At 47.5% G+C, this 13317-nt stretch overlaps 1 protein-coding gene across 2 annotated transcripts in view; it reads right to left on the reverse strand.

The window, feature by feature from the left end:
- LOC146772512 (asialoglycoprotein receptor 2-like) overlaps positions 1 to 13027 on the reverse strand; it is a 45542-nt gene extending 32515 nt beyond the window's left edge. Inside the window, exons 1-2 of one of the 2 annotated variants that reach the window (XM_085639893.1) lie at positions 12823 to 13019; positions 11351 to 11469 (exon numbers count right to left, since the gene is read on the reverse strand). The gene's annotated coding sequence lies outside the window, so the exon portion shown is untranslated. Of the gene's footprint in view, positions 1 to 11350; positions 11470 to 12822 lie in introns of both variants that reach the window. The other variant, XM_085639892.1, reaches the window with a different exon arrangement.
- Positions 13028 to 13317: the final 290 nt, after the last annotated feature.

Below are 13317 nucleotides of genomic sequence, written 5' to 3' on the forward strand. Positions count from 1 at the left end.
AATGAGACATGCCTGGGGCACACAAGGTGTTCCTTGCATAGTCCAGTTCAAACCGGCGCGGGGGCACTCCAGCCCCAGCTCTGGCGCGAAACTGGACAAAGGGAAGTGGGTGTAACCACCCCCTCCCAGGTCCCACCCATAAGGCGTGACCTAGCAGGTATCCCAGCCCCCCAGATTAGTATAAGAGTGGGAGTTGGGCCTCAAGACTTTAGATTATCCTGAACCTGCAAAACTGAACAGAAACTCTGGACCTTCGACATTCGACGAAAGAAGAAGACTGAAGAATCTCCCTTGTAGCCAAGGAGTGGCTACCCTGTGCAAACAGGCACCATCAAGAGACTACCCTTTGCTTTGCGACCGTTCTACGAGGAACCGACTGCAGAGCCCGACCAGAGCCTTGACTTCCAGACTTCTCCGACCCTCATCCACATCTGCAGCAGAGCTGAGATCCGTGGAGGCGACGAGCGACGTGGGACCGGCTACCTGGGAAAAGTGGCTAGTAACTTACAGCGCAGCTTCTGAGGTACCCTCGAAGTTGTGCACCGGGGATTGAGAAGCCCCAACCCCAAGCACCATCTGCACCGAAGATCAGCCCCCCACACTCCACGAGTCCTGTGTGGGGCCCTTCAGCATTTTCCTGCTTGCCGCGTCTGTCCGGTTGCTTGCCCGCTGGCTAGTGGCCTTTGTGACGACGCTCCCTGAAATCTTCTGCGCTGGTTTGGCTCCTCCAGACTAGCTCCCGCTTCTCTGCAAAGAAGAAGCACCCCAGACCTTCCTGGTCTGCACCAGAAGCAAGTCCTTCGTTCTTCGTGGGTTCCGCTTGCCAAGGCTTGGTGAGTCCTAGTCCAACTTCGACGCCGCCGACAGCAAGAGCCTTCGTGGGACAGCTCGCCTCCTGGTCCTGGTCGTCCTCGACGCTTCCTGGTCCTCCTGGCTGCAGCGACAAGCTTCACCTTCACCTGCAAGTCTTCACGACATCGCCTGGTTCCTTCCTGGTTCCACGTGGTCACTGGCTAGTGACCTTGACTCTGTCCCTTCTGCTTGCAGGTTTCTTCTCTTCTTGATCCCAGCCTTGGGATCCACCGGACACTCTTCACTGACTGCCTGTCAGCATCTTTCTTCAGGCATCCATAGGAGTCGACGACGAAAACGACGCATCTTCACCCCTATGCACCCGCAGCCTGTGGGCTAGGTAACTTGGGTACTCCGGTGCTCATCAGGATAGTGACTATCCTAGTGTCTAGTTTTCAAGTCTCAACTTCCTAGCTACTCCGGAAGTGTCCTAAATCTACCGTTTCTAAAACTGTACTATTGCTATTGACTTTTACGCATTACGCGTGAGTGTTTCCACTCTGCACACGAATCCCGTGGGCCTCCCACTTCCTAACTAACGCTAGTGTAGTGCAGCCCCAGCGATTCCCTAGGCCTAGGCCTATTCTATTTCCGTGACAGTGGTTCTTATACCACTTACTTAGTATATGGTTTGCGTGGCCCCTAGGGCCTAACTGTATTACTTACCTGTGAGACTTACTGTATGCATTAATAAGACTGTGTTGTACTTACCTCTAATCTCATAAAGAGTGCTGAGGGTTTGCTTAGAATAAATACACTTTATTTTATATATATATCTGTTGTGGTGTCCTTTCATTTGGTATTCAAGGGATTATATATGGTATCACAGCTGGCTTCACATGCCATTCAGAGTTTAGCCTAAGACTGCTCTTGTCCATGCTACCACTATGATAGCTGGTCTATAAGGTTGACTTTACAACCAATCACCATAAGGGTATTTGGACTGATATAAGGTGTACACTATAACTAGTGACATCATACATCAGGCCAACTTCTCACATTGGTGAGCAGCGGTTGGGATCTGAGCTTGCTGTTGTAATACCATTGTAATCTTGAGATACTAAATTGAAAGATCACACAGATATTATCTAGGTACATATAACATAGATTATTATACTTAAGTCCTACTGGACTTTGTAGTTGTAGGTTGAAGGGAGTAACACACCCTGACTACAACTACTAGAGAGGTTTAGTAGATACAACTAGTGTAGGTAGGTGCACACACCACACCCTCACTAGATCATGTCTCTGAGAGGAGATCAAGTAGATGCTCTCTCAGGAGGATCAGGTCTGCAAAAGATCCCCTCTAGATATGATACCTTAACATTCCAGGAGATGAGACACTTGTGTACCTCCAGAGGAATAAAACAGGGTGCAAACCCTACCCTCCTTCAGTTAAGACAACTCCTAGAGGAGTATGACATTCTTAAGGCATATCAGGCAGGTGCCCTAGGCACAGAGGAGGGTCTACCCACCACAGAGGAGTCAGAGGAGACTTCAGATGAAGAGGTAGACAGCCAGGGCCAAGTAGGAAGACTTAGCCAGGCTAACCTAAGTTTACATGGGAGTTTGCATGGGGTCCCCCCATACAGACCCCCAAGTAGGCTTTCACAGAGAAGCAGGAGGGACAGATCCCCTTCAAGGGAATCCATCCACTCCCATGTTTCTAGCATCTCTAATGCTTCCTCTCACAGGGGAATGACTTCACCTGAGAGAAAGGAGCATAAAGCCAGAATGAGGGAAGCTAATCTGAGGATTCAGAGGGAAGAAATTGCCCTTGCCAAAGAGAAGCTTGCTCTGGCTAGAGAGCAAAAATTGTGTGGGTCAGAACCCACTGGTGGCAGCAACATTCCTAGAGATAGGGATAGGTCTTATGACCATAGAAACCTAAGCAAGATAGTCCCCCCATATCAGAATGGGGATGACATCCACAAATGGATGACTGCTTTGGAGAGGGCCTGCAAAGTACAGCAGGTACCCCAAAGTCAGTGGGCAGCTATCTTGTGGCTCTCCTTTTCTGACAAAGGTAGAGACAAGCTCCTCACAGTCAGTGATGAGGATGCAAACAATTACAAAGTCCTGAAGAGTGCTCTGATAGATGGGTTTGGCTTAACCACTGAGCAATATAGGTTGTTGTTCAGAGACACCCAGAAGACACAGACACAGGACTGGTCTGATTTTGTGGATTGTGCCACTAAGGCTTTGGAAGGTTGGTTAAATGGCAGCAAGGTGCAGGACTATACAGGATTGTACAACTTGATTATGAGGGAGCAGATCCTTAGTAATTGTCAGAACCAGCTTCTCCATCAACACCTGGTAGACTCAGATTTGACCTCTCCCCAAGAATTGGGAAAGAGGGCAGATAAATGGGTCAGGACCAGGATTAGGCCTAAAAATCAGGGTGGTGACCAAAAGAAAGATACCACCAAGCCTCAAGAGAAGGGTGGGGATAAAGCAAAAGAGAAATCTTCCTCAGGGCCCCAAAACTCCACACAGGGTGGTGGGTCCCAAGCTCCCTCCTCTACCACAGTTAAAAAGCCTTACTGCCATGTGTGTAAAACACCTGGGCATTGGAAAACTGACAGCAGTTGTCCACAGGCTAAAAACAAAACTGTTCCTCCAACTACTCCTGTCACACCACCTATTACTGTCAGCAGTAATCCCCCAGGTGGTGGGAGTGCCCCCAAAAATTTGGTTGGGTTTTCTTGGGGAACACAGGGGGATCCTGGCTTAGCCAATTCCCCTACACCAGCTACTCTTGTCTGTGATGGTGGCATGGGGTTTGCCAACTTCACTGCCTGTCCCAACACTTTGGGTAGGTACAGACAGGAACCCTACATCAATGGTAGAAAAGCTGAGGCCTACAGAGACACTGGAGCTAGCATCACTATGGTGGCCCATAGGCTAGTTTCCTCTGAGCAGCTTTTGCCTGGTTTCTCATACCAGGTAACTAACATTGATGGCAAACAGAACAGTCATCCCATGGCAGAGGTATGTCTCAGCTGGGGAGGTGTCACTGGCCCTAAAAGGGTGGCAGTGTCTCCAACCTTGCCTGTGGACTGCTTGCTGGGGAATGACTTAGAACTCTCAGCTTGGGCTGGAGTTGAACAAGACACCCATTCTAAAATGGTAGGCCTTTCCAAAAAGGGTAGTGGGGTTGTGCCAGTCACAACCCCTGTTCAAGTAGCTTTCCTCCCTGAAAAGGCTGGAAGGGCAGTGGTAGCCACAGCCCAGGCACAGACAGACTTCCCTGTAGAAATTGGCAGAGCTGTGACAGTCACAGCTCAAACACAAACTGAGTACCTTCCTGAAAAGGTTGGCAAGGCTGTAATGGTCTCAGCCCACACTCAGACTGATATAGGTGTAGTGAAGCCTGAAACTATGGATCACTCCACACAAACAGAGAGTAGTGGGGAGGAAGAAAAGTCTCCCTCTCCCCAGACATTAGGAAAAGGTCAGCCTCCTCAGGGATCTGACCTCACCCCTTGTGAAGGAACTGCCCCAGAGGTAGCCAGGCCTGGCCTGGCAGAGCCTCTGATGTCAGTGGCCCCTTCCAAGGTGGGACCCAGTCTGGTGCAGGTAGCCTGCCTCTCTCTACCCTGCCTCAGTCAGCCCAGGGCTGCAGAGGACAGGGAGGCCAGTGGACCCCAAGAGGGCCCCTGTCCACAAGAACCCCCCAATCAAAAGAATGAGGATTGCCTGGCTAGTAGCCCTAGCCAGGTGATGGGTAAAAACATTCCTGAGGGATCCCCTTTACAGGTAGTTAGGGACCTCCCCCAGAGGGATTCTGTTGGGCACAGGCAAACCTGGGACCTTAGGGCCCCAAACCTGACCTGTCCCTCCAGTAAGCCCACAAAAGGGACCCAGCCTCCAGCTTTAGGTAGCCAGAGGCTGACCCTGAGAGCACAGTGCAACTCAGTTAGAGAAAGAAAGGCATCCATGGTGGAGGATGATTGGAGGAAGCTGAGGCCTCACTTTGAGGGCACTCACTTCAGTACTCCATCTCAACACCAGCCTTTTACTTTGCAAAGACACACCAAAGGTAGAGATTCCCTATGGTGGAGACCCTATGATATCTTTAGGATGAGGGATTGCTTAGTGGACCATGAGACAGGGGGTAACCATGCCAGTGCTGGTTCTTCCTTATATGGCCACTTAGGCAATAGAGGCTTACCTTGTCAAGGCCAGCCTTATCTCCTTTCGTTTGGGGGGGAGGGGGTTGTGTAGGAAGGTGGATATCTGACTATGGTTACCCCCAACTTTTTGCATAGTGTCTAGCTGGTTTTTCGACTTAGTTGGCCTGAGATCCTGCCATTCAGGGTCTCAGGCTGTCTGCTCTCTCTTTAAAATGGACTCCATGTACCCTAGGTACATAACCAATTGGTAAGGATCACCTTATTGGACCCTGTACAGTGTACCCTAGGTACCCAGGGCATAGGTGTACCCTAGGCCTCCCAGGGGCTGCAGCATGTATTATGCCACCCCTGGTCTGGCCTTCCAATCAGACACAACTGGCTGATCACTCAGCTGGGGCAAGGTCGTGTAATCACCCCTTGCTTAGATATAGTATGCCTATATCTACCCTTATATATAGACACATGTGTACCTATCAGTCACTCCTATGGCAGGCCTTAACAATCCTGGAGGCAGAGTGCTTGGTAACATGTGAGATGGTGCTCTAGCATGAGCTGAGCCTGTCTGCAGCTTTCGGAACCAAGTCCTTATAGCTGTTCTATGATATAGCCTACCATATACTCTTAAAGTGCCTTATAATCTTAAACGGTTATGGTAACTATGGTTTGGCTTTATCAAAACATGTCGTGTAAGGTGTCTAACACTTTGGAATAATACCCCCATACCATTTCTGGTGATGAGGATATTATTCCCCCCTTCTAGAGGGAGAGACATGTTAAAATCCTACTTTGCTGTTTAACTCTAACCAAAGCCTCAGCATCACAAAATGGATGCTGCTGCCACAGACACAAGTCTGACCTCCTGCTGCTGGGAGTGATCCCAGCCAGGGAGGCCTGGACAATAGGTTTCCTGCTTGGGGAGGTGCTAGCACCTCCCCAGACAGCCTTTAGTGTATTGGGGCAGGGTGGGCTGAAAGGAATGAGACATGCCTGGGGCACACAAGGTGTTCCTTGCATAGTCCAGTTCAAACCGGCGCGGGGGCACTCCAGCCCCAGCTCTGGCGCGAAACTGGACAAAGGGAAGTGGGTGTAACCACCCCCTCCCAGGTCCCACCCATAAGGCGTGACCTAGCAGGTATCCCAGCCCCCCAGATTAGTATAAGAGTGGGAGTTGGGCCTCAAGACTTTAGATTATCCTGAACCTGCAAAACTGAACAGAAACTCTGGACCTTCGACATTCGACGAAAGAAGAAGACTGAAGAATCTCCCTTGTAGCCAAGGAGTGGCTACCCTGTGCAAACAGGCACCATCAAGAGACTACCCTTTGCTTTGCGACCGTTCTACGAGGAACCGACTGCAGAGCCCGACCAGAGCCTTGACTTCCAGACTTCTCCGACCCTCATCCACATCTGCAGCAGAGCTGAGATCCGTGGAGGCGACGAGCGACGTGGGACCGGCTACCTGGGAAAAGTGGCTAGTAACTTACAGCGCAGCTTCTGAGGTACCCTCGAAGTTGTGCACCGGGGATTGAGAAGCCCCAACCCCAAGCACCATCTGCACCGAAGATCAGCCCCCCACACTCCACGAGTCCTGTGTGGGGCCCTTCAGCATTTTCCTGCTTGCCGCGTCTGTCCGGTTGCTTGCCCGCTGGCTAGTGGCCTTTGGGACGACGCTCCCTGAAATCTTCTGCGCTGGTTTGGCTCCTCCAGACTGGCTCCCGCTTCTCTGCAAAGAAGAAGCACCCCAGACCTTCCTGGTCTGCACCAGAAGCAAGTCCTTCGTTCTTCGTGGGTTCCGCTTGCCAAGGCTTGGTGAGTCCTAGTCCAACTTCGACGCCGCCGACAGCAAGAGCCTTCGTGGGACAGCTCGCCTCCTGGTCCTGGTCGTCCTCGACGCTTCCTGGTCCTCCTGGCTGCAGCGACAAGCTTCACCTTCACCTGCAAGTCTTCACGACATCGCCTGGTTCCTTCCTGGTTCCACGTGGTCACTGGCTAGTGACCTTGACTCTGTCCCTTCTGCTTGCAGGTTTCTTCTCTTCTTGATCCCAGCCTTGGGATCCACCGGACACTCTTCACTGACTGCCTGTCAGCATCTTTCTTCAGGCATCCATAGGAGTCGACGACGAAAACGACGCATCTTCACCCCTATGCACCCGCAGCCTGTGGGCTAGGTAACTTGGGTACTCCGGTGCTCATCAGGATAGTGACTATCCTAGTGTCTAGTTTTCAAGTCTCAACTTCCTAGCTACTCCGGAAGTGTCCTAAATCTACCGTTTCTAAAACTGTACTATTGCTATTGACTTTTACGCATTACGCGTGAGTGTTTCCACTCTGCACACGAATCCCGTGGGCCTCCCACTTCCTAACTAACGCTAGTGTAGTGCAGCCCCAGCGATTCCCTAGGCCTATTCTATTTCCGTGACAGTGGTTCTTATACCACTTACTTAGTATATGGTTTGCGTGGCCCCTAGGGCCTAACTGTATTACTTACCTGTGTGACTTACTGTATGCATTAATAAGACTGTGTTGTACTCACCTCTAATCTCATAAAGAGTGCTGAGGGTTTGCTTAGAATAAATACACTTTATTTTATATATATATCTGTTGTGGTGTCCTTTCATTTGGTATTCAAGGGATTATATATGGTATCACAGCTGGCTTCACATGCCATTCAGGGTTTAGCCTAAGACTGCTCTTGTCCATGCTACCACTAGGATAGCTGGTCTATAAGGTTGACTTTACAACCAATCACCATAAGGGTATTTGGACTGATATAAGGTGTACACTATAACTAGTGACATCATACATCAGGCCAACTTCTCACAGGCTCCTGTCAGCATTCTGCAGAGGGCATCCCCAGTACTTGAGTAGTCTAAAGGTCCTAAGGCTATGATCAGAGAAAGGGGAGGACAGCGGGCAGATAGGTGCGCGAGCTGAAGCTTCCATTTTCAATTTAAAACCTTAAGTACTTTAAGAGCAACATTGTCTTGTCTGGACCCCTGATCAGCAGGACACCAACAAGGGAAGAAGAGAGAGCAAAGTCCACCAGAGCCAGCATTTTGTTATAAATTTTCCCCACAAATTGTTTTAAATGATCTGATATTTATTTACTGGAGGATGACGGAGTGCATGGGTAAACAGAGCTTTATTTTTTATTTTGTAAGTAAAGAAATAATTAAAATAAAATACGTTTACATATTTAATTACTTATTAAAAAGTTTTGTAAAGTGCTGCGTGAAACCTTGCAGTTATATCATGGCGCTAGGTTGAATCAGCAAAAGAACTGGGGTGGCAGAGAGAGAAGGGCCTTCATTGTGGCGAAGGAGTTATATTATAGACACATTTAAAACTTAGTACAGGTTTGTGTTCATGTCACACAAATGCATGTTGGCAGCTTATTAAACCTTCAACAACAGCCTGCAGTTATTATCCTTTTACGGTTCACTCAAGATTAAATTAAGAAAAGAACAGATACAAAGTAACTGAGCTTTGGCAATGTAAAGGCTGCCATTGAGGAGTGCAGTTTGCTACAGAGAAACTAACCCCATAAAGAGATCTAAACATTTCTTACAAAGTAACTGTTCCCGGACATAGACGTAAAGCAACTCAGTGGTTTAGGAAGTGTGATTATTGACACAAAGAAACCATTACGAATAAGAAACCTGGACACAGGCACAAAGGTACAAGTCCCAGAAAGGGACTCAGGGTAAATGTCACCATGAACACAAAGAGATCAGAGGAGTAAATGTGAACATTGACACAAGGCAGCACAGCCCTGAAGGAAATATGAACATTCATAACATGTGAAATCTGTGACATTGGGAAAAAGAAACAGGCAAGCTGTGTTTAAGAGCGTAGCTATAAATTGTGTCGCTGGTGCAGTGGCACCGGCCCTGGGGCGCAAGGGCCTGCTGCACTTGAATTATAATGTGTTTTTTTGCAACTAAACAAGTGGATTGGGAGGCTACATTCCTTGCTTGCATTGGAACCAATGGCATCATTGCTACACCCACGGCTATCGAAGGTCGGGGTGCCGAATACCAGTCTTGATTCCACCGCAGGCGTCTTTAATCCACCACCAGACACTCCCTCCCCTTTATCGTGCTATTGCAGGTTCTTGTTTTTTCCCATTGTGACTGTTGTTCTGACTTTCTCTCTTTCCTCCTTTCCACCTTTGTGTTTTGTTGGACAACGAGTTAAAATAAGCACCAGTCCCTAAAAATGAGTGCTTGTGGGCGCCACCTGCAACCACTGGCTCAAATTAAGCACAGGCTGCACCACTAAATGGGATTTCTGTGCGCAAAGTAGACATGAAGTGAGGTTGTCATGTTATGGAGTGTTCAGGACGACTGTTTGACTGCTGGTGTCAATAACATGCAAGTGACCTTGGAACTGGGCAGTGAACATTGCTGCTCCTGGTCCAGCGCCTTCCTGAGTCCTGGCCCGGGACCTGCTTATCCATCTGTGACGCTAACCTCTGTCTTGTGCCACATCTCTATAATTTCACTTAGTTACGTTTCCCTGGAAGGAAATGAAGATGCTGATAGCAAATCATAGGGGTGATTCGCCCATGACGGCACTCCAGCGTGCCCCATTAGTTTTGCCCTCTGTCCTTCCAGGAGTCCAGAGATGGTACGCCACCTCTGAAGATCAGCATCACACCTCTGGGTTTGGAAAGGGTGGAAGAAAGATACTGAGCAGTTCTGATGGGCAGCGGCACATGCCTGGCCCAGTAGATGTGCCCATTTGATCTTTTTAAACCACTGATGCACAACACCCTGATGGTATCCAAAGGTGTGAAATTGTGTCCCTCAACTGTACATTGGCACTCAGAAGAACAATGGATACCGTCTGTGGCACTTACTGTGAGACTAACAGTTTAAGGGCTGGGTCAGTCGATAAAAACTAAGGATTGACACCCAAGCACCAGATTTTGATACGAGTTGACAAACTTAATCCAGTGTCATGCCAGCCTCCTCAAAGGATAAAACTTTGTCCTTGGGCCTAACTTCAGACCATATCCTGCTTAGAACTTCTTTTGCTCATCCTTCTAGAGCAAAACTCCAAGTAGTACTGACCCTATGTAAATTGATACTCAATAAAGGTGTACTCTTCCACCGCAGTCCTTCACGTGGTCTTGTGAAAGTCTAACATTGACTAATCACTATGACTTTAATCGTTCACAACAAAGGACCACTTATCACTTATCACTAATGCTGAGTGACAATGTGAGCAACCTGGAAACCTACAGTCTTTCTTCCCACACCACAAGGCCGTTTTTGATATGTCCCGGTGTCTCTTATCCTTGCAATAAGGGACCGCTATATAAACTTGTCCAATTTAAAGGAAATAGTGCTAGTGCTTGATTACAACCGATTTGATACTCTTCACTTAGACAGTGTTATAGCAACCTATCCACAATAGAACTCTTGGCCTTAGCAATACCTGAAAGGGGAAGCCCCAGTGCCTGACCTTGGAAACCCAATGTAGCTGGCCCACCCTTGCCAGCATAGTTTATGTAATTTTTCATTGCATTTGTCACAAGAAATTCCCCAAATTATGCCATTATGTCACGTCACTTAAGTACATGCCGTTCGCAGTAAGATTTTACTGCAAGCACGTGGAATAACGTGAGCGGCCAGAACAAAAGCCACTGTTGCTCATGCCACTTGCTTTTTTCTGTTATTTTTTTTGTTTTTACTGCAAAATGTGTCCCTAGTCCAAAGCCGTTATGAGGAAGCACTTTGCACTAAAATATAGTACAAGAAGACAGATTTGCATGTCATGTATCCACACGTAATTTTCTGGAAATTATGCGTAATTACTCCAGAGTCAATTACACAAATTTCGCGAACACCTCATGACAGCATCAAAATGACTCCTCCACAATCAATCCTGGGACCACATCTCCTATTTTCACACATGGTGCTGGGTCCCAGTAGCCCAGAGTATCTCTTTTATGACACTCTGCTTCACACATAGGCACTCAACAGTGAAGATCCCATCTTCTTGTAACAAAAGGTCGCCGTCTAGTAAGCAGAGAATGTCAGAACAAAGGATGTCCTACTTTTTGTTGTGTCTAGTTTCAATAAACACCACAATGGAAGCTGCTTCCTGTCTTCAAACCACTAAACATTGCAACACTCTACGGATAGGGAAACACACGGCCCAAATTGTATTTAAGAAAGCAACACAAATCGGGTGTCCTTGCTTCTAGTTTGAACCCCCGACTCAATCACTATACTGTAACTTGTATTGAATTATTATCATACAATTACATCTACAGAATTCTGACTGACTTCACAACTTATTTGGCTTTTAATGTTCATTATAATGGCACATATGGTCTGTGCATCCACCCCTTACCGTGCAACTAGGAAAACCCACACTGAACTATGACTGTGCCAGGGCGTAATTTGAGCCGGTGGTTGCAGGTGGACTCATTTTTCGTCCCTGCCGCGTGTCTTTCCTCACCAGTCTTTAACCTAGAGCAAGATCGGAAAACACAAAAAAAGGGGAAAGAAGATGGAAGAGAAAGACAGAAAAACAGTGATAAGGAAAGATAGGAGGGATTAAAAAGTACCTGAAAAAGTGAAATAAGAAGGCATGGAGTGTCAGGTGGTGGCTCAAAGAGGCATGAGGTGGAATCAAGCCTTTGGGGCTTTGGTATTTGGTAGCCCTGACATTTATTAGTGCCAGCTGTGGCTTCTGAGCAACAGTTGGGGCTCCTGCACTTATACTTTTACAAATTAAGCACTGGAAAGTGCACTTGTCTGTGGTTGGTGTATCATAACCAAAGACATATCTAACTTGTTCAGGCCAAGTGCCTCCAAATCAAAGGAGGAAACCACCCACAGAAGCTTAACCCCTTAGATGCGAATGATGGAGCGGTTCCGTCATGCGCATCTGTTGCGCTGTGCGGATGACGGAACCACTCCGTCATGGCCCCGCCCGCGTACGAACCCTTCAGCACAGCGCGGTAATCCGCGCCGCGCTGAAGGGGTTAATGCACACATCTACAGAAGAGGCAACCAAGCACTCAAGGTCTGCAGTGCACAGCTTCAGACAAAACAACCAAATTAGCATCAGTCTGGTACACCTCGCACATGAAAAGACATTGATTATAAGCATCCATAAAATACTGAAGTACCCTTTGCTCTTCTTCATGACACAATCGTACATACAACACAAGGCAAGTTGAGACACCACTTAGCACCTCACACCCAACTATACTTGCTACATGTGCCCGACTACAAATTTTACATTATATTGCCTAGACCTGCAAGATCTGGCTTGCATCTAAGCAGTCAAGGTTTCCTGAAAGTAAAGCCCTGGCTTGAACTAAATCGTACATACATGTTACATGGATTCTACTGTACAACAGAAACAAATAACAACAGCAAGTTTTATGTAAACACAGATACAAATCAACAGGTCTACCAATCAAGGTTTAATATCTACTGTGAATTATTATTGTCACAGCTACTGGTTTTTAATGCTGATATTTCTGCACCAGTTTTTTGATCTTTTAGTCTTCCACTGGACAAGAAATGATTGATGTGAAAAACTGCACACTCAGGCCTCCCTTGCGACCAAACACACAACCCAAGGTTTTCCTTTACAGACCACCCTAGAACCATGTACTCTTGAAACCATGCATGCAGTTTCCAGCTTACACTTTTGATCAATGCATCCCCGCAGAGAAAGTCTTGCTTGCACCAAATCAGAAAAAGCAACTACCCATGCAACAGCCGGCTTGCACCAAATGGGATAAAGCTTCCTGGTGCACAAGCCAATCAAGTGGTGGCCTGTAAATAAATTCCTAATAGGGTACTTACTTTAATACTCCATTCCTTTAGCGCTTGTGCTACACACAAACCCAAATCCTCTATCAGTGCAGATCTGCACACTAGTCAAGCAATTTGTCAATGGTATCACCCGGGATCAGTGGCAGTGAAAATCCAGCTCTTAGCAGCAAAAGTGCGAGACAAGGCTTCTAGACGGTGACTCTCTAGTCGATACACCCTTGTGAAGTGATGCCCACATCTAGGACAGAGTATTTTTGTGACTTCTCCAAAATGGTTTGTGGCTTCTAACTCCTTCCTCTTAGCTAGAAAGTCTACAAGATGTTTGCAAATTAAGCATAATAAATGTCCAATTCTCAGAAAAAGTCATAATTCTGCAGCCGTAGGTCTACACCCTCACATGGCTGCAGAGTCACGACTTTCTGGAATTCACAAAATCTTTCCATTTTATGTCTGGAACCCGCACCAGTCTCAGATTCTCAGTGTTATTTATGAGACAGTTTCTTCAAGTCTTTTTTCCCAATCTAT

This window comes from Triturus cristatus, chromosome 12, assembly GCF_964204655.1.
Source record: "Triturus cristatus chromosome 12, aTriCri1.1, whole genome shotgun sequence".
Lineage (NCBI taxonomy): Eukaryota > Metazoa > Chordata > Amphibia > Caudata > Salamandridae > Triturus > Triturus cristatus.